Source organism: Neoarius graeffei, chromosome 17 (assembly GCF_027579695.1).
Source record: "Neoarius graeffei isolate fNeoGra1 chromosome 17, fNeoGra1.pri, whole genome shotgun sequence".
Lineage (NCBI taxonomy): Eukaryota > Metazoa > Chordata > Actinopteri > Siluriformes > Ariidae > Neoarius > Neoarius graeffei.
The window spans coordinates 50,124,642-50,145,654 of record NC_083585.1 but is presented as its reverse complement, the minus strand read 5'-3'; the positions used below and the strand labels follow the sequence as shown (position 1 = coordinate 50,145,654).

General features: G+C 40.8%; 1 protein-coding gene across 1 annotated transcript in view; it reads right to left on the bottom strand.

Moving 5' to 3' along the window:
• Positions 1 to 21,013, bottom strand: part of b3glcta (beta 3-glucosyltransferase a) — a 456,351-nt gene that overhangs the window by 327,532 nt on the left and 107,806 nt on the right. The gene's annotated exons all lie outside the window — the stretch shown is intronic.

The window sequence follows — 21,013 nt, the reverse complement described above, 5'->3', positions numbered from 1 at the left end:
TGAAAGACTCCCAGAGGTGCTCGGCACTTTCCGTTCTTGCATTGCACTCTTAGTAGTTAATGAGAAAAACCCACAAGGGAGCTTGTGATTTATGGCTACTGCTCTGTGAACAATTTCTGAACTCGGAGCACAGTTCCACATTTATCCACAAGCACGGTCGATCCTGGTGTATTCTTACAGGGGAAAAAAGCTGAATCATCCAGGTGTGGTCATGAATCAAAGCTGTTAAAATGCAAAACATGATCACAGCCTTGAGATGAAAGCGATAGGTATTCAGCTCATTTTAGCACTCGTGGTCTCGGGAAGAAAAAAGAAAAAAAAATACAACAGTGGTGGCTCCACATTTCCACCTTTCGAGACTTGAATGAATGTGTCCTCAAAACATATCTGGAACAGGGACGTTTTTGGTTATTTAGTTTGAACATGTAACTGATCATGGGATCAACATTGTAGAGTTGTACCCAGGAACTGCTGCTGTAATCATAGAGACTGTTCCATGCACAGGATACTTATTCATAATCTGCTCATACTGAACGTCCTTTCAACACACATTGCCTTGCAAAAGTATTCATACCCCTTGAACTTTTCACATTTTTCCACCTTACAACCAGGAACTTAAAAGTTTTTTATTGAGATTTTATGTGATAGACCAACACAGAGTAGCACATAATTGTGAAGTGAAACGAAAATAATAAACGGTCTTCAAAATTTTAAACAAATAAAAATCTGAAAAATGTGGTGTGCATTAGTATTCAGCCCCCTGTACTCTGATACCTCTAAACACAATCCAGTGCAATCAATTGCCTTCAGAAGTCATCTAATTAGTTCATAGAGTCCTACTGTGTGTAATTTAATCTCAGCATAAATACACTTGTTCTGTGAAGGCCTCAGTGGTTTGTTAGAGAACACTGAAGAACAAACAGCATCATGAAGACCAAAGAACTCACCAGACAGGTCAGGGATAAAGTTCTGGAGAAGTTTAAAGCAGGGTTAGGTTATAAAAAAATATCCCAAGCTCTGAACATCTCATGAAGCACTGTTCAATCCATCATTCAAAATTGGAAAAAGTATGGCACAACTGCAAACCTACCAAGACATGGCCGTCCACCTAAACTGACAGAGCGAGCAAGGAGAGCACTGGTCAGAGAAGCAGCCAAGTGGCCCATGATCACTCTGGAGGAGCTGCAGAAATCCACAGCTCAGGTGGGAGAATCTGTGCACAGGACAACTATAAGTCGTACACTCCACAAATCTGGCCTTTTTGGAAGAGTGGCAAGAAGAAAGCCATTGTTGAAAGACAGGCATTAGAAGTCTCATTTGCAGTTTGCGAGAAGCCACGTAGGGGACACAGCAAACATGTGGAAGAAGGTGCTTTGGTCAGATGAGACCAAAGTTGAACATTTTGGCCTAAATGCAAAGCGCTATGTGTGGCGGAAAACTAACACTGCTCATCACCCTGCACACACCATCCCCACTGTGAAACATGGTGGTGGCAGCATCATGCTATGGGGATGCTTTTCTTCAGCAGGGACAGGGAAGCTGGGCAGAGTTGCTGGGAAGATGGATGGAGCTAAATACAGGGCAATCCTGGAAGAAAACCTGTTGGAGGCTGCAAAAGACTTGAGACTGGGAAGGAGATTCACCTTCCAGCAAGACAATGACCCTAAACATACAGCCAGAGCTACAATGGAATGGTTTAGCTCAAAGAATATTCATGTGTTAGAATGGCCTAGTCGAAGTCCAGACCTAAATCCCATTGAGCATCTGTGGCAAGACTTGAAAATTGCTGTTCACAGACGCTCTCCATCCAATCTGGCTGAGCTTGAGCTATTTTGCAAAGAAGAATGGGCAAAAATTTCAGTGTCTAGATGTGCAAAGCTGGTAGAGACATACCACAAAAGACTTGCAGCTGTAATTGCAGCAAAAGGTGGCTCTACAAAGTATTGACGCAGGGGGGCTGAATACTAATGCACATCACATTTTTTAGATTTTTATTTGTTGAACATTTTGAAGACCATTTATCATTTTTGTTTCACTTCACAATTATGTGCTACTCTGTATTGGTCTATCATATAAAATCTCAATAAAAAAAAAACTTTTAAGTTCATGGCTGTAAGGTGGAAAAATGTGAAAAAGTTCAAGGGGTATGAATACTTTTGCAAGGCACTGTAGTACTTAGACCACACTGAAAATCTGGAAGATTATTATTATTAAAAACTGAAACTGAACAGAAAGTTTGTCAGGGAGTTCGTCCTTGTCATTGTCCCCATTTTTTAAAAATAATTATTTCATTTATTGGGGATGGGGGGGGGTCTGGAAATCTGCTTTGAGACATCTATCATCATCTTTTTCTGCCTTGTCCAGCACTGTGGCCAGGTTGGGTTCCATGTTGAACTTACTGATCCACATCATATTAATTAGAGCATAGTTTTACACTGGATGCCCTTCCTGCCACAACCCTCCCATTTCTGGGCCTGGGAAACAACCATTAACACCTATAGGGAGGGAAAGTGAAACACAGCGATCCTAGTGGTAGCGTTCCTAAGCTGAGGGCCATACTACTGAAAATCCCATAGACACGATTTTAAAAAAAAATCCCATCAAGTTATGATGTGGAACTTGCACACCCCAAAAAAATATGTTGTATATGTTGGGATTATCCACTAACTGTGAAAGTATCAGGTGAAATTTTGCTGTCTTTTAAAAGATCGAAATTGCGCCTAACCTGTCAGAAATGGACAACAAAACTGTCTAGTCAGAGTCGCTCATATTACGCCAGCAGTAGGCTTAGCTATCCCATGACCGGGAAGATCTGTCTATTTTGATCATGTTATGTTTTGCGCCAGACTGCAACCACCGGCAGTTGACTACATGCCCTGATCTGTAATGGTTATCCCCACGAGGGATGCATTTCTTATTGGTACAGAAATACTCCACCAACCACGCTATACAAATCGGCATGTTGATGTAGGCTACTCACCGGCCGCTTCCTGCTACAGATTTGGAAAGGCGCTAGACTTGCGGCGACGTCACATACACAACGTCGGTTCCGTGTAGTCTATGATCAGCTTATTAAAAAACATTCAAAACAATTCAAAATCGGTGGAAAAAATAAAGTATGATCACCAGGATTGATAGAGCTGCCCGACATGCACAACATATGGAAGCCATTGACTTAACTTTGAAGTGTAACCCAAAATGTAATTTTTTGAAAAGCTATTCCCATTCATTTTGCCATAGAGGTTGGAACACATCCAGTAGGGGGCGATGAGATTACTTTCCCTCCTTATGGACAATTTAGAGTAGCCAGTTAACCTAACCGCATGTCTTTGAACTGTGGGCAAAACCAGAGCACCCAGAAGAAACCCATGCAGACATGGGGAGAACATGCAAACTTCACACAGAAAGGCCCCCATCGGCCACCAGGCTCGAACCCAGAACATTCTTGCTGTGAGGCAACCGTGCTAACCACTACACCACCATGCCACCCTGCTTTAAGACACTATATGTTGTTAAAAATTCTATCTATCTATCTATCTATCTATCTATCTATCTATCTATCTATCTATCTATCTATCTATCTATCTATCTATCTATCTATCTATCTGTTCATAACTCAATGCGATTAATGGAATTGGCTTCACGATTCAATTTCCCCTTGATATTTTTGAAAATAAATGAATGAATAAATAAATAAACCTTATTACTAAAAAGCAACATATATTTCTTATTCTTTATCAACAAATAAAAAAAAATTGTTTCACTTTCTTAATAACCAAAAATAATTATTTACCCATATTTGTAAAGGCTTGAGTAAAATATATGTTATTTATCAGCTGGGAGGTCCGTATCGTGAAATACCGTGACCGAAGTCTTGAAAGTATTGACTGAGGCCCTCTGGGCCGAGGTCAGTATTCAAGGCCGAGGTCACAGTATTTCACCATACAGACCGACCTTAAGCTGGTAAATAATATATTTATTTTTTCTTTACAAAATTCTAACAGAAAACGAGAGCGCCCGAAAGGGAAAACCAAGCCGAGCCGCCATTCTGAATCCTCATTCACGGCTGTAATGCAAATGGCTTCCTCCTCAGTATACAAGTGCACTTCCATGGTAGGAAAAAAACTACATTTTGCCACCTATGTAGTCCCCTATTTATACAAAATTGAGTCATTCAGGATTCAGCCATGTTTTTGCTCGACCAAAGTTATACAGTATTATGACCTTTATACTGCAGAAATAAAGCCATTTGGTGAAACTTTGAAGAAGAGATTGTACTGGTTTAAAGTTTTTACCTAACGTAATATTATGTATTAGGATAACATGGTCCAAAATGGGCCTCATTAACTAATGAGATCAAACTGTTAGGAAGTTAGAGGTTTTTAGCTTTCTCCTGAAATATTTTCTTTTATTTCTTCTTCCTCAGGGTAGTAAAACTCGCTTTCACTGTGAACACTGTCGTTATCGCTATCCATGCTGTAAAATTAATGCTATTTTGAATCCTCATTCACAGCTGTAATGCAAATGGCTTCCTCCTCGGTATACAAGTGCATTTCCATGGCAGGAAAAAAAAAACTACATTTTGCTGCCTATGTAGTCCCCTATTTATACAAACAGGAGTCATTCAGGATTCAGCCATGTTTTTGCTCGGCATTAGCAAATTACAGGTTTTCGTCTTTCTCCGGAAATGCTTTCTTTTATTTCTTCTTCATCAGGGTAGTAAAATTCGCTTTCGCTGTGAACACTGCCGTTATCACTATCCATGCTGTAAAATGAATGCTATTATACTGAGAAATGCAAAAATAAATGTTGACAAAAAATTGCTACTATGTTTGTTGTTGTTTTGAACAAGCAAGTCGCCAGAGGTCCATAAACGGGGTCCGTATCGTAGGATTCTGGACCGCTCACAAGCCAATCAGAGCGCACGATTTGATGGAAACCAGACCGCAAAAAAAAAAAAAAAAAACCTATGAAATAAAATATTCCTTTTTTTAAAAATTAAAAATGTTAATAACAAACAGGCCGTTTCTTAACATTTTAATGAACATTTGTACCTCCATTTGATTATCTTTTCTTTAGTGTTAGTAAAAAGAGACCTCGGATTTCTTGTAAAATATATCTGTACAAGCAATCGCTCAATAGCTCTTTCCCATTTTAGATTTTTTATGGCATTAAAACTGTATTACTTCCACCTAGGGTGAAGTCATGTGTATTCCTGCTATTATAATTTAACTGCTATCTAAACAATGAAATCACAGCTAGGAGAGAGACTGTGCCACCCGATAATAATCACGATTTATTTTTTTATTTCATCCATTCGACTCATCATAAATTTGTATTACAATTTATCATTATAGGTGGCATGGTGGTGTAGTGGTTAGCACTGTCGCCTCACAGCAAGAAGGTTCAGGGTTCGAGCCGAGTGGCCGACAGGGGCCTTTCTGTGTGGAGTTTGCATGTTCTCCCTGTGTCTGTGTGAGTTTACTCTGGTTTCCCCCACAGTCCAAAGACATGCAGGTTAGGCTAATTGGTGGCTCTAAATTGACCGTAGGTGTGAATGTGAATGGTTGTTTGTCTCTATGTGTCGGCCCTGTGATGACCTGGTGACTTGTCCAGGGTGTACCCCGCCTCTCGACCATAGTCAGCTGGGATAGGCTCCAGCTCGCCCGCGACCCTGCACAGGATAAGTGGTTATGGATAATGGATGGATTGATCATGACGTGATGTATTGTTACATGCCGAGAGCTACACAAATAAAATTGAACTGAAGTGCTTTATTAGCAGTTATATGACCACATTCAGTTTATTGCAATTATCAGCAAAGTAATTGGTATATGGGCCATTTTTTATACAAATATTATTTGAAAAATTCATTTTAAAATTCATCTAATTTTCCCATCAATCATGTAAATAAACTGAGGGGGTTCAGTTGTCATGGAAACAAAATGACCTCATCAGCAGCTCCTCACATCACTGTTTTCTTTTCCGTGCCATCATTAAGTGGGGAATCAGGAGCGAGTTTGCCTAACAGGTAGAAGACATGACCAAAGGCAGAGGCCTTGACTCATCCACAACAAGTACTCATTTAGCGATGTCATATTTGTGGTCTCTAAGAATAAGAGAAAAATTTATTCATGGCCAGAGGAGACGACATCATTCCTAATTCGATTCACTGCCAGAGCTGAGCAACAGATCCTGACTTAATTAGACTCTAGAGCTTCAGGGAAGCCCATGGGTTTCTTTTCCTCACCTTCACCCACACACAAGGCAGCACCAGCATGAGGGCGACTACAATTTTTTTTTTTAATTTGTATAGCACTTAGATATTGTTACAAAGCAGAAATCCAGATCCCTAGTGAACAAATCAGAGCTAACACCATCAAAGTAAGAAAGGTAAACAACATAAAATAAAGCAGTCAGGATGGGAATAAAATGGATCCAAGGCCCAGTCTGGTCTGGTCCATGTCACACCATCATGCAATAGATGGATATGGGATTGTATAATCACATTCTGGATATCATCAAAGGGGTTTTGGTTGTCTGGTTAAAAATAGAATGGTGAGACATGAACGTGATATCTTAGGCATTCAGGAGAGTTGGTATGTACTGAGATGATCTATAACCACAGCCAAATAAATTCAGGACCTAGTCATTCTTTCTTTCTCGCTCTCGCTGTCTCGCCCTCACCATCTCTCTCTCTCGCTCTCTTGCCCTCACTCTCGCCCTCACTATCCAGTAGCCAGTGGAGCAGAAAAGAAACAGCATGAATCAGAAAATGTCATGTCATAAGGATACAATACAGTCAAGAGACCTCATGTCCTTTCGTGGAGGAACAACAGGGTGGAAGAAAAACCTGCTCTTCTCTAGCTGCCATTCCACCTGACCATAAACTACTGAAAAAGAATGGATAAGATTTTTATAAAAGTTTTATTATTTGTAAAAAGGTTGTATAAAAATGCTGTTGATATTGGTTTCATTTCATAATTAACTAATATGATTATGTATTGAATATTTAATTAATTGTCAAATCAGCGAGAAACAACCCTGTTCTGTTGTCATGTACATTTATTGTTCAACATGTTTATTGTCCTCTGTATTTGCACTTTACATAATCTGGCATACTGTTCTCAGTTGCACCATAGTTCGAGAGAAACCGCACTTCGTTCCATTGAATACCAGCTAGATAAAGGAATTACAATAAAAATCCACTTGACTTGTACTGAAGCACAACAGGTTATTCATTATAGTTATATGACAGTTATTCATTATTATTATACATACAGGCCACTTTTTCCATGGAATAAAAACATGTATTCTGTTCCCTTCTCGTTGGTTTATTGATGGCATGCAATATCGTTATCATATCGCTTATCCTCCATGTATTACGCCACTCTCCCCAATGGAGAATGAGCGTGCAATATTGTTATAATATTGCACGTTGTCAAGACAACATAACGTCACACATCGGAGTTCATGCAAAGATCCAATGACAAAACTTTTCTGTTGTGCATGCACACAATCATTTCTTTGTCGGCCGGGAAATAAAGAAGACAAGGCTAATCCAGTGCTAGGTTTAAGCACTAAATAAATAAACTAAAACTAAGGACATGTTAAACACCCGAAAGGCTACCAAAACTTCATTACATATTCTTCATGCATATTTACAAGAGAAAAACATACCAACGGGCATCGAAAAACTGGAAGAGAGACACATCGGAGATGTAAAGCTTCCACGCTAGCGAGTGACTGTGACAGTTTGTAAACAAACATGGCTGCGAGGTTTGTTTCATTAAAAGCAGAACATTTTGAGAGAATTTTGGCTGCTAGGACGCTCCATTGTGTGTAGTTGTCAATGTTGATTTGAAAAGTAACTAAAGTCAATTACACAGGGAAATAATAATAATAATAATAATAATAATAATAATAATAATAATAATAGGCTTGACTGCGCTAGCATTAGTCTGCGCTAGCACTACACCGGCTGGAAGGTAACTACACTGCTGTGCTAACAGCACCAAGTCGCAGGTAAGCTTGCACTGGTCTTCGAGAATGCTGATATGAAGAGTGTGTACATATAATAATAATAATAATAATAATAATAATAATAATAATGTTGGCTGGCTTTTCTTTCGTGGTATATCAGATATACGCCATTTAGCTACTCGTCTTTGACTCATTCAATATCATGCGAGCTGAACGGAATATATCTGATATACCACTCAATGCCAGGCAATATTATTTAATTATTATATATACACAGGACACTTTTTCAATGGAATAAAAACGTGTTCTATTCCCTTCTAGCGGGTTTCATTCATTTGGTTTGACAGCATGCAATATTGTTAGCATATCGCTTATCCCACATGTATTACGTCACTCTACCCAATACAGAATGAGCGTTGAATATGGTTTATGATCTTGCATGGTTGTCAAGACAACATGACGTTACACATCAAAGACCTAAAACTTCCGCGCTAGTGAGCAAATGTAACAATTTGTAAACAAACATGGTCGCCAGGTTTGCGTCGTTAAATATGGAACGTTTTGAGAGAATTTTTAAAAAGAAAGACGTGTTGAACACCCGAAAGGAATGTGTATGTATGTATGTATGTATGTATGTATAATAATAATAATAATAATAATAATAATAATAATAATAATAATAAACAACAACAACGTGCTGCCAGGCAAAACAAAACTCACCCGGTAGCACTTTTGATGAATATGAAGAAAGATATCGCAAAAAAAAAAAAAAAAAAATAGGTACCCTATGGGTACATGTGGCTACTGTTTATAAATAAAATAATTTTTTGATACCATGTCCATACAGTAAATTATCATATATATTTACTCCATGAGGCAGTAGCCACAGAAATGAAGCGATCCAAATATGAAAAAAAAAAAAAAAATCACAGAAGTAAAATATACCAAGTGTCTGTACTTTATATTATTCTATTTTACCTCTCACAGTTTTCGAAACTGAAACCTCCAAACCGAGGTTGACATACACACGCTGTCGCCATGACCCAAACTCTTATTTCCCAGAAATGGCCCGGCGCTAGAGCTCAGTGGAACGCACTTTCCCTCTGTAATAAGCATAAACATGTCTGAAAGCAATTTCTTAAGTCTAGTCCATTCATTTCAAATGATGAACTGAATTTTATTCACTCACCGGCCATTTTAATCAGAACACGTGTATGCGCAGTGAGCGATTGTTAAATTCTTACAGCACGATGACAGTGACTAGCACCGGTATATGAGGCAGTAGCGACAACAAAAACAATTTTGACCTTTTTGGTGACCTTGACTGGATGACCCTCAAAATGTTGGAGGTTCTATTTGAGACCAATGCCCATCTATCCTGAAAGTTTCATGAAGATTGGTCCAGCCGTTTTCCTGTAATATCGTTAACAAAAAAACAAAAGTAACCCCACCGAAAACCTTGCCCCCTGGTGGACTCCGTCTCAGGCGAGGTAATATTAATATTGGCTGGCTTTTTTCATGGCATATCAGATACATTTCATTCAGCTATTCGTCTTTGACTTGTATCACGCTAGCTGAATGGAATATATCTGATATACCACTCAATGCCAGCTGATATTATTTAATTATACCATGACACTGCTAAATTCTCTGTTCTGAGATGGTGATAAAATTAAAATAAGATTATCCACTATAGCATGGCCAAAAGTATATAGACACTTGAGCGTCACACACATCTGTGCTTGCTGAACATGCCATTCGGGATTTAGTTCCCTTTACTGTTATAATAATCTCCACTCTTCTGGGCAGATTATATCGCATGGCTGTGGGGATTTGTCCATTCAACCACAAGAGTATGACTGAGGTCAAACACTAACGTTGGGTAAGGAGGCCTGGGGTGCACTCAGCGTTCCAGTTCTTCCCAAAGGAGTTGATTGGAATTGAGGTCAGGGCTCTGTGCAGGACACTCGAGTTCTTCCACTCCATCAGCAACGCATGTCTTCATGAACCTTGCTTTGTGAGCAGCACTGTCATCCTGGAACAGGTTTGGGTCTCTTATTTCCAGTGAAGAGAAACTGTAATACTACAACATGCAAGGACAGTCTGAATAATTGTGAGCTTCTAACTTTATGACAACAGTTTGGGGAAGAACCATGTGAGGTCAGGTCAGATGTCTGCTAACTTTTGGCCATACAGTGTACATATTGTCCAAAAAATTTTATTTATTTATTTATTGTTCCTATAGTAACAGCTAACTCACATGGATTTCAATGGTGGGCATGCCATTTGCCATAATTTGATGTAGCCTAAAAATAAATAATATTACATCCATGCATGCAGAAAGAAAGAAATAGATAAGGAGGCAAAGTCTGATGGGCGAATGACTGTTTAAAGCTGGTCCAATTTCAGTGATGACCAGAATTAAATTTGTTTGTAGACATTCTGCATTAAATGTAATGCAACCAGAACATCAAGGCTGTAGGAGCTCATCTGGCCTGCCATCAAAACAACCATGACTAGCAAAACATCAAACAGAGCTGAAATGTGACAATGTGAGACAGGACCAACCTCCATGACAAATTGTTTACAACAAGAAAATCAACAAAGGACTAAATTTTGTTCCCCGAGGGAAGATCGACCCAAAACATTGATCAGAACTGAATTCGCGTGATAAATGAGAGAGGAGATACAATTCTAGTCAGAAGAAAATATATTAAGTCGACCTAATTACTTATTTGTTATCAAAAAATTGACAAAGGACCAAGTTTTGTGCAGAAGGACTAGTTCTTTCAAATAAAACAAACAGAACGGAAATCCAGTGAGAACTGAGGGAGGAGATATCCATCCATCCGTCCATCCATCTATCCATTATCTGTAGCCGCTTATCCTGTTCTACAGGGTCGCAGGCAAGCTGGATCCTATCCCATCTGACTATGGGCGAGAGGCGGGGTACACCCTGGACAAGTCGCCAGGTCATCACAGGGCTGACACATGGAGACAAACAACCATTCACACTCACATTCACACCTACGGTCAATTTAGAGCCACCAATTAGCCTAACCTGCATGTCTTTGGATTGTGGGGGAAACCGGAGCACCCGGAGGAAACCCACACATACCCCTTTTCCACCAAATCAGTTCCAGGGCTGGTTCGGGGTCAGTGCTGGTGCTGGTTCACAACTCGTTCAACTTGCAAGCCAGCTGAGAACCAGTTTGCTTTTCCATAGCTCGTGGTGCTAAGGGGAGCCACGTCATTACGTCGCTGTATACATCAGTTACGTCGTTGCGTTTGCATAAACCTTGGCGCGAATATCGAAGCAACAACAACACGGAGAAGAAGAAGCAGCAACAACAGTAACAATAATGGACGACTTTGCGTTTGTACAGCTGCTGCTTCTCGGCGCTTAAAAATGGCGACCTTTCGTGGTCTTGCGATTGTTGTTGGTCTTAACAACTCCGCCCCCCGCTGACATAAGCGGTTCTTTCCTCTGGCCCAGCAAAGAGTTGGTGCTAGCCTGGAACCGGTTTTTCTGGCCCCAGAGCCAGCTCTTTGTCAGTGGAAACAGAAAACCCGGTTCCAAACTAAGCACTGGCCCCGAACCAGCCCTGGAACTGCTTTGGTGGAAAAGGGGCAACAGACATGGGGAGAACATGCAAACTCCACACAGAAAGGCCCTCGCCAGCCGCTGGGCTCGAACCTAGGACCTTCTTGCTGTGAGGTGACAGTGCTAACCACTACACCACTGTGCTGCCTGGAGGAGATATGATTTAACTGAAAATAAACAAAGTTGTAAAATTATTTACAACAGGAAAATCAACAAGCAAACAACCAAATTTTGTTCCTCAAGGGAAGATCTACTCAAAACATCGATCACAACTGGAATCGGATGAGAAATAAGAGAGGAGATACAAGTGAGAGGCCTGGAAAATTGTTGTTAATTTGGCCTAATTACTAACTCGTTAGCAAAAACTTTGACAAAACAACAAGCAACTTATGTGGAATGATGAGTTCTTTCAAACAAAACAATCAGAACGGAAATCCGTGGAGAACTGACAGAGGAGATACGATTTAACTGAATTGTGGGCGACAGACCGTGGATGCCACGTCATGGCACACGGCATAATTATGAACAGACGAAATGCATTGTCTTTTGGTTAGGAATTACACCAACTGGCCGTTTATCATCATCTTTTGGCTGTTCCTGTTTTTCTGTAGCCCCCACCATCCTCATGTCCTCCTTCACCACATCCATACATCTCATCTTTGTGCTTCCTCTTTTCCTTCTACCTGGCAACTCCATCTCCAGCATTCTTTTCCCAATATACCCTGGATCTCTCCTCTGTATGTGTCCACACCATCTCAATCTCACCTCTGTCACTTTGTCTCTGTCCTACATGTCCTGTCCCTCTAATATACTCATTTCTAATCCTGTCCAACTTTGTCATTCCCAATGAGAATCTCAACATCTTCAACTCTGTTACCTCCAGTTCAGTTCAGTCTCCTGTCTGTCAGTGCCACTGTCTCCAAAACATACAACATCGCTGCTCTTACTACTGTCTTATACACTTTCCCTTTCACTCTTGCTGGCAACCTTCTGTCCCAAATCACCAACCGATTGTTTATGAGTTTTCTATAATTTCCAAACAAAGTAACATTTTATTCTTTACATAGTACCTATATCATCATCATCCAGGCTTGTAGTACTCAAGTCCAGGACTCGGACTCGAGTCTGACTCGTGCCCTAATTTTAAGGACTTGTGACTTGACTTGGACTTCAGCACTGATGACTCTGACTCATGCATTAACTGCATCAGGACTCGTAATCTGGAGATGAGGACTGATTTTTTTCTTTATTTTTTGTAACATGCCATAATAATTTGGCATAAAATATTTATATCTACATTCATTTTTATACTAATTTCATGCAAGAGTGTCAACACCTGCATGCCTTGGCACGTGCATTAGATAGACTCTCAGGCACGATCCAGACAGCACGCACGCCAAGCGGACTCTCGCGTGCATGCCGTAAATTACTCACACCTGCACAGGATTAAGGCGCAATCAGTGCGCCTGTATAAAAACTGTGAAAACGCACTTACTTTGTGAAGTATTGCACTGCTGACACATTACCGAGCCTTATTTCCTTGTTTGGTTTCTTGAGCCCTGACTTCCTGTTTCTCGTCTTTGATTCTGCCGAGTCTACGATAGCCTGTTTGTGCTTCACTCGACCGATTGTCCGTTTCACTGTTTTATGATTTTGCCTGCCGTTCTAGATTGTTTACCTGTCTTGACTTGTATTAATAAACATACCTTACATCCATCTTCCAACCATCTCTGACAGAAAACTTCGCACTCCCTGACAAAGAGAATGAGCTCTTCATACGTCATGTTCAGGAACAAACTAATGTTAATGGCGCGAAAACAGCCACCGTCAAATGGTGCGGTTGGAGTCTTGTTATTGGACTCAACTCGGCTCAATAGTGGACTCGACTCAAATTTTTTTTTTTATGATTTGGACACTTGGGACTCGAGACTGGACTCCGACTTGAGGTTTAGTGACTCGACTACAACACTATCATCATCACCACCACCATCATATTCATCCATCAACCACTTAAAGGGATAGCTCGGGATTTTTGACATGAATCTGTATGGCATCCCCATCAATAGTGTCGTGCAAACACACTGACTTACCCCTGACAGCATCCTGTGAGTCCAGTTCTTGTCCAGTTTTGGTCCAGACGAAAGTAGTCCGGCAAGTTTGTTGGGGTCACGAAAGTAAAACGTTTTTCGTCTCAAAACAGTATGTGTTCAAAAGAGTGATATATTTGCATCACAAAACCTTTGCCAAATAAAAAGTCAGACCTCGAAATCGCTTGGAACTATTTTCTCTCCCTTCTTATCACTGTGCGCTGCCGGCTTCATCCAGCTGCGGCTCCAGCTTCAAGGATAAGCTGGAGCCGCATAAGTAGGAGTCCCGGCAGGTGGTTTGTATTCGATTCGTTTATATCCCGACCTTGTCAGCTGTCAGATTTATGTTCATGGACCAGGAAAAAGAAACTACCACTGCTGCCTATGTAGTGCCCTATTTATACAAATAGGAGTCATTCAGGATTCAGCCATGACACGGAGCAAAAACATGGCTGAATCTTGAATGACTCCTATTTGTATAAATAGGGCACTACATAGGCAGCAGTGGTAGTTTCTTTTTCCCTGCCATGGAAGCGCACTTGTATACTGAGGAGGAAAGCAATTTGCATTACAGCCGTGAGACGGCTCGGCTCGGTTTTCCTTTTCGGGCGGTCTCGTTTTCTGTTAGAATTTGGTAAAGAAAAAAAAAAATAAATATTATTTACCAGCTTACCGGGTCCATGAACATAAATCTGACAGCTGACAAGGTCGGGATATAAACGAATCGAATACAAACCACCCGCCGGGACTCCTACTTATGCGGCTCCAGCTTATCCTTGAAGCTGGAGCCGCAGCTGGATGAAGCCGGCAGCGCACAGTGATAAGAAGGGAGAGAAAATAGTGCCAAGCGATTTCGAGGTCTGACTTTTTATTTGGCAATGGTTTTGTGATGCAAATATATCACTCTTTTGAACACATACTGTTTTGAGACGAAAAACCTTTTACTTTCGTGACCCCAACAAACTTGCCAGACTACTTTCGTCTGGACCAAAACTGGACAAGAACTGGACTCACAGGATGCTGTCAGGGGTAAGTCAGTGTGTTTGCACGACACTATTGATGGGGATGCCATACAGATTCATGTCAAAAATCCCGAACTATCCCTTTAAAGCCAATCAGCATACTCATGATGATGAGATGAATATAAGGCCTTCTTGTGAATGCTCTAAATTAGTAGCCAGCATTGCAAAAGTTCATAATGCTGATCTGGTAACTGTTTAAAAAGTGTTGCTCATGCACGTGTGATTAGAATCCGAGTTGACGGAGTTGATTTTCCTGCTGCAAAAGTGGACACGTATTCAATTGAATCTGATTTTCCAAAAGGATCCAACATGCTGCATAATATTCATGGAAATCAATTAAGAGAAAACCGCCAGATGAGCAGGTGTGGATGCACTGCGTCTCAATCAAATAAAAAACCAATCAGCATGATGGGATTGTGGGATACTGGATGTCAATTTAGAGCAATAAAAAAAAATAAATTACTGCCCCACAATTACTCAGCTGATGAAAAAGGGCCTTGATGAATTCAGTGACCTCGACCCTGATGGGAATCAGGTTGCTGATCAAGATACTATTAATTAACTTGATTTGTTCAAGTTTGTCCAAAGTGTAGATAGAAACAAGAGGTGGCTTGTAGAAGAAATTTGGAGCATTACAAAGGAGTGAAGACAAGCTACTGGGACAAATCATTTTCAGAACAGGAAAAATAGATTTCTGGAATACTCGGGATGTAACTTGATCGACCAGCAGAGAAAGATGTACTTTCCGTGAGCTCATCCTCCAAATACACTTTGGCTTGGAGAATCAATAGACTTATGGAGGCAGTTCATTGTTTCTCAACCCCTGTGAATGTCAATTCTAATGGCAGCAATAGGGAAGTAACCCACATGTGCTATCAAAAATATTGATAAGAACAGTGAACGAAAGCGTCCACCAGGAACATACAACATAATGGTTTAAAAAGAAATAGCCAAACTGAAAATCACTCAGCAAAATGGTGACCAGAATGGTCAAAAGATTGAAGAATGGGGGACGGGAATTGATAAGCCAGGAATCTCTCTCTCTCTCTCCTGTTCATCGTTCCCAATGACTTGGTGTTGGTGTTGTTGATGCTTTAGTCTCCAAAGTTGCCATAAACATCTTTCACTATGGAAAGTTCAATTACAATAGTCACACAGATAGTTGTCAGGGTTGTGTGTCTTCAACACCAGGGGTTCTCAACCTTTTCTACTTTAAGGCCCACCGATTCATACTTGTAATGAGTCAGGGCCCATTAAAAAAAGATCCCCAATAATTTTGGCTCATCTATTCTATTAGAATCTAATAATCTACTGTAAAGTGTATTAATGGGATGCAACATCACTCCCTGTTACCAATGGGAGCCCAGATGAAAACCTGGAAGAGCATGGAGGCGTACAAATTTTTATATGTGGCTGGGTTAAAGATCTGGGGATCAGGACACTACAAGATAAATCCTGCATCATTTACACCTGGGGTAAGGAGGAATTTCTGGGCTTTGCACGCATATTTGCGATGGTTGCTAAGACAATACAAGTTTTAGTATCGGGTGTAAACAAACCACAGCCGCTCGATTCTCAATCTTTCCTGCTCTTCTCTTCCAGCAGGCATCACATCCAGATAATTTACACACAAACATATTTATTTATTCTGCCCACTTCGTATTCAAGTTAAATGCAGAGGAGGAATGTAACAAAAATAAAGGCTTGTTCTTCTTAATTTACCCACAAATATATTTATTCCACTTGAAAAGGTGTACGGCAAACCAGTACATCCTCATGTGAAAGTAGTTATGATGACGTCACGTGAAAGTCCTCTGTACCCGACTAAAAATTAGCTTCAACTTGGAAAAAAAAAAAAAAAATTCGCAGCCCACTAGATGACGCTTCGGCCCAGTGGTTGAGAAACACTGTTTTATAGTGTCGCTGATCTGTTTCCTCACATCATTTTCACCTGATGACATTCATACCATCCTCAATAGCATGTCTCCAAACAGACCTATTTGACGCCAGTTCTTCCCACTTGTCAACACAAATGTCCATCGCTTTCAGGTGTCTCTTTATGACATCCTTGAATCACAGTTCCTGTCCACCTCTATCTCTACTACCCTGGTTGAGCTCTCCGGACAAGATAATCCATGGGATCCTGCTGGTGGGCACATGGATGATATGACCAGCCCAACGCAGTTGGGTTGCTGCAAAGATGGCTTCCATACTATTCATACTGGCTCTGTGCAAGACCTTCACATTTGAGACATGATCTTGCCATTTAATCCCCAAGATTCATAATCGACCCATTCCACATGCAATAAAATATGCACATTGGTAAGACACAAAATTCAGACAACATACTGAGCACCACACACATAAGAAAAAGTGAAGAAAAGTGTTATAAATTTCTATTTTAAAACATTTTCAATAATGCAAAAGTATTACATACATTTTCATTGAACTTTTATAGTTTCAGATTTTTAGTTAATAGGTTAATATGGGTATTAAAAGTTAAAGATTCTGACTGCAGAGTTGAATTCTGGGCAAAATGTTCTATTTCTACTGCTGTTACATTTTCGAGATGTTTCGCTGCTGCACACACCGTGTATCCCGTGTGTAAATGTTTTGCCGAGATAAAATCTGTCTTGCATTTTATGATTCCGGAGACTGCCGAAGCAAGTGGGCAACAATATCACGTGACCACCGTGGGGTGTATCTGACCTACTTTTAACCAAAACAAGTCGGGATGGGCAAACATGCATTTAATACTTTGTACAATCTCCCTTTGCCAGTGAAACAGCACTGAGTCTCTCCTATACGGTAACATTTTATAAGGTTGGAGATACAGAGCAGAGCATCTGAGACTATTCCTCTTTACACAAGCTCTACAGATCATTCAGGGTCCTCGGCTCTCTTGTGCTCTCTCCTCTTCAGCTCAGCCCACAGGTTTTCAATGGGGTTCAGATCAGGGGACTGAGATGGCCAGGGCAGAAGCTTGATTCTGTGCTTAGCTAATGATTTTTGTGTTGATTTGGACGCATGCTTCAGATCATTGTCCTGCTGGAAGATCCAATGACGACCCAGTTTTAGTTTCCTGGCAGAGGAGCCAGATTCTGATTTAAAATGTCCTGGTGTTTCATGGAGGCCATGATGCCATGGACCCTAACAAGGTTTCCAGGGACTTTGGAGGACAAACAGCCCCAAAACATCACTGAACGTCCACCATATTTTACAGCTGGGATTGGGTTCTTTTCATTATAGCCATCCGTCTTTTTACACCAAACTCACCTTGAGTGTTTATTGCCAAAAATGTCTGTGAAGGTTCTCAGTCATTCAGGTCATAGTAAACCATAGGTGCTAAACAAAGACGTTCACACCTGGCCTCCAGTGACCCTAACACCTAGAGGATGACTCAACGGCCCATGTGACCTCAACGACTCTCCTTATGGTTGCTTTTGGTCCACTAGAGCAGATCTGGGCATTTTACGGCCCGCGGGCCGCATCCGGCCCTTTGGTTCATTCTGACCGGCCCGCGTAAGGTTAATTAGAAATTACAAAATAAACGTATTTTCTAATTTTACCCCATGCATGAACTGAATGTGCATTGCTTTTATTTTGAAGTTGTGTTCAACAAAAACGCAATGCGCGTGACACGGACATGACATGAAATCCCCCGAAACCTAATCCCGCGATAACTACTTCCGTAATTTGTCCAGACCAACCACAAACTTGTACATCATCCTTCAAACGGTCCAGCCAATCACATAGTGTGACGGCACCAGCAGGCGCCGGAGCCCGAGCCGATCTGTAGATCTGATACCTACACCGAATCGATTGATGATCATCTGTCAGCTGTGCTTCGCATCTCCACCTCAGATATTCAACCTGACTTTGATGCACTCGTTAAAGACCAACAGAGACTAGATTTCTCTCACTGAACAAATAAAAAACTGAAAAAGACCAAATGAGGTGATTAGACTACAAATGTGGGCATCATTATTATAATATGATGTATCTTGCTTGATATTTGGAGTAGAAAGACAATATTGTGATTGTGTTTTGGGGTGAATGTGACTGAAAAAAAAAGGTACAAACGTTCACATTTTGTTAACCATTGTTTTGGGAAATTTGATTGAATAAATTAAATTTTTTGTAAGGCAACCTCGTTTTTTCCATACTCTTACCAGTCTTAGCAGCTTGTAAAAACAATGTTATTTACTGCTTTATATAAAGAAATACAATTAATATTATGCAGAATTTAGTTCAGCCTTTTGGTCCGGCCCTCCACAAAATTTTCTGTTTCTCATGTGGCCCCATGGAAAAAATAATTGCCCACCCCTGCACTAGAGGATAAATACCTAGAACGCCCCACTAGTCAGACAGAACTGAAGAAGCCTTTCGGATGAGAGGTGAAACGTCTTCAAGAATTTCAAGCAAGTCCAGATGCCTTCTTTAGCACCTCTGGTTTATTGACAAAAAGCTCCATTTTTGTTACATCAGACCGCAGAACACAGTTTCAAAGTTGTGGTAACATTTCACAAATTTCAGGTGCTTACATTTGTGGTTAACTGACAGAAAAGCCGTTTTTTCTGGCAGACCTTCCAAATAATCTGTTGGCATGGAGGTGGCACCTGATGGTGGTTTTGGAGACTTGGAAACCCCAAGATTTTACTTTTTCTTGTAATTCACCAACAGTGATCCTTGGGGATTTTTTTTTTGGCTCTTACTATCCTTTTTACTGTCCGTGGGGGGACAATAAACCAGGCAAGTTTGTAACAGTTCCATTTGGTGTCCAACTTTTTATTTTTGCCTGAATAGTAGAAATGGACATTTTGAGGCAAGTACCTATTTTTGTAGCTGTATTTGGCATCTGTGTCACCTCATATTTGTACCCCAGTTAATCAGGAAGTCAGGGATTACAGCTTGAAAGTTCCTACACACTCCAATCAAATATGTACAATTTAAATGGGAAACTAGGTTCAGTTACATTGTGTTCACTATAATATAATTTCCAAAGGTGCTAATAATTGTGGCACATCCCTTTTTGTTGAAAATAATTATTTATTGATGAGGGATTTTTTTTTTAACCAAAAGGTGGATTTTTTTCTAACCCTTTCTACTCATCTTTACGAGGGGTACCAGGGGTGGCACGGTGGTGTAGTGGTTAGCACGGTCGCCTCACAGCAAGAAGGTTCTGGGTTGAAGCCCAGCGGCCAACAGGAGCCTTTCTGTGTGGAGTTTGCATGTTCTCCCCGTGTCCGTGTGGGTTTCCTCTGGGTGCTCTGGTTTCCCCCACAGTCCAAAGACATGCAGGTTAGGCTAATTGGTGGCTCTAAATTGACCATAGGTGTGAATGTAAGTGTGAATGGTTGGTTGTCTCTAAGGTGTCAGCCCTGTAATGACCTGGCGACTTGTCCAGGGTGTACCCCGCCTCTCACCCATAGTCAGCTGGGATAGGCTCCAGCTTACCTGCGACCCTGTAGAACAGGATAAGCAGTTACGGATAATGGATGGATGGAAGGGGTACCAATAATCATGGAGGGCACCATATGTGTCTACTGGTATAAATGGCAATTCAGGTGCTCTTAAATTATTCATTGAACAACAGCACAGGGTGTGCTGACTTCCTGTCGTTGCTGATATTCAGCCATTAGTTTGAAAAATTATTCTTTTCTCATTACTGCATCTTGTCTATACTTATTTCCATCATTCCTATCTTCCTGTGCCTGGCCTTACCATCACTTTGCCATTCCATAACAAATAAGAACCTAAGCAATGGACAACCATGGTCATTACTTCCAAAGCACGACCATCTATCCTGCAGTTTTATTTCTCCACAGCTATTAAACACAAGTTCCATCAATTTTCTTCAGTCAAAAGGTGCTTAGCACATGCAGCGAGTCCAGGTTTTCCAAATCAAACACAGAGACATTTCCAGGCAAGATTGGGTGACATTTTGCTACTTTCCTTGCACTGCCCTTCAGCTAAGCTACTGACGTGACACCAGACAGCCTGTTTGAAGCGTTTGAAGTGAAAACCAGGATATTAAAAGGCTGATGAGAATCTCACACCAGGACTCAATTGACATGTGCACCCCATCGCTCTCTCACGCGCATCATATGTTGCTGGGTTTTTTTTTTTGTCTTTTTACAGTATATTGCTCTTTATTTTCCCAGCTTTCTGGATGCAAGCCAAGGCAATTTGTGTCACTTCATTTCAGGGAATCTCATGTGAAATGATCCTGGTACACCTACAGCACTGGCACTCCACTGACCCGTCGAGTCATGTTAGATCTTCCTTCCTGGAGCCATTTGAGGAGATATTCTGGG